The sequence below is a fragment of the Octodon degus genome, unplaced genomic scaffold, assembly GCF_000260255.1.
Source record: "Octodon degus isolate 3935 unplaced genomic scaffold, OctDeg1.0 scaffold00124, whole genome shotgun sequence".
Taxonomy (NCBI): domain Eukaryota; kingdom Metazoa; phylum Chordata; class Mammalia; order Rodentia; family Octodontidae; genus Octodon; species Octodon degus.
In genome coordinates, this window is record NW_004524700.1 from 1,836,451 (window position 1) to 1,837,889 (window position 1,439).

General features: G+C 42.9%; 1 pseudogene; it reads right to left on the reverse strand.

Moving 5' to 3' along the window:
* Positions 1–358: 358 nt before the first annotated feature.
* Positions 359–832, reverse strand: LOC111812441 (annotated as a pseudogene).
* Between the last annotated feature and the right edge of the window lie 607 nt (positions 833–1,439).

Here is a 1,439-nt window from a genome sequence, read left to right on the forward strand (position 1 = left end):
AAGGGCACAGGAGAAAAGGGAACCACAACTGTTTTTTTAACCTTATTGGGCCAAATGTAATTTGAAGATTTTGGGTAAATTTGGACAAGAAAAGAAACACCATGCTTTTGAAGTGGAATGAAGCAGTGATTTTTAAAACAAAGAAAGCAGAACTAGAATATCTGAAATTTTTAATCCTTTCTTTACAGGTTACTAGATCACTTTTGATTAAGAAAACTGTAGAAAGTTAGTAACTGCCACAAGTGAATGCCAGGCAATGGCACGTGTCAATTTTCCACAGAGTCCTGCTTTTGCGGGATGTCTGAATGTACTGCGCGGGGTCTCTGCTCACACTTGCTGAAATTATTTGTGGCAGATTTTAGTCCACAGGTTGCTTTTCCCCATATTTCTTTGTAAACTGTTCAGCATTCTTAAAGAATTTTTTTACTTTTTATGGTCCTTAGAGTATTCTTCAGCTAGGTCAGCCTGGAGCGGGTGCTCAGGCTGGGGGTCATTCTCCAGTGCTATGAGGGACTGGATTACTTGGTCGGTCTTGGTCGCTGGCTTCCAGTTCTCAGCACTAATTACCGGCAGACAATTGATGCCCTTTTTCATCAATGTTTGGGTGATAGATCTTTTTTTTTAATGTGATCATCAGTGGTTTGAATGGATACTCTGCTGGGAAGTTGATTTCAATTCTAAAGGCCCCCTTCTCATGTGGAGGGTTGTAAGGAACAATAAGCCCTTGCCAAGTCAATAAGTGAGCTTCATCAACCTGGATGTTCCGCAAGTTTTTCATTCCACATTTGTGGATCTTGTCAAGCTCCTTCATCAGCCTCCTGCTGGCCGCCATCTTGGATCTGGTGCTACTCCTAATGTTACTTTTAAATCAAACATTGACTTCTAATGAGAGGCCAGCAGCATTGCAAGCTGCTACCGTATTTGGAGATAAATATCTTTGCTTATTTGTTTGTCTTTTTGAGACAGGGTTTCACTATGCAGTTGAGGTTTGCCTTAAACTCACTTTGTAGCTCAGGCTGGCCTTGAACTTAAGGTGACTTGTGGTGATCCTCCTGCCTCAGCCTCCTGAGTATTGAGTTCACAGAGCTACACCACCACACACTGCTTCATGTGTTAATTTTAAAAGGCCAGAGGACAGAGAGCCTGGTAAAAAGCCATTTCTACTAGGACTGAAACTGTCCCTGTACAAGATCCCCTCTGGCTTGCCAACCAGATGGGAGACTAGAATACAAAATATCTTCAAAAGGGCTTCAGAGACAGCTCAGTGGTGCAAGCACCTGCTTAGGCTATCCCTGGTACCACATGGTGTGCCAACTTGACCACCAAGACTGGGCACAGTGGTGCACGCTTATAATCCCAGCACTGGGGACACTGAAACAGGAGGATCACTACAAGTCCTAGCTGTGTAGTGAGACCCTGTATTAAATACATTAAAAATT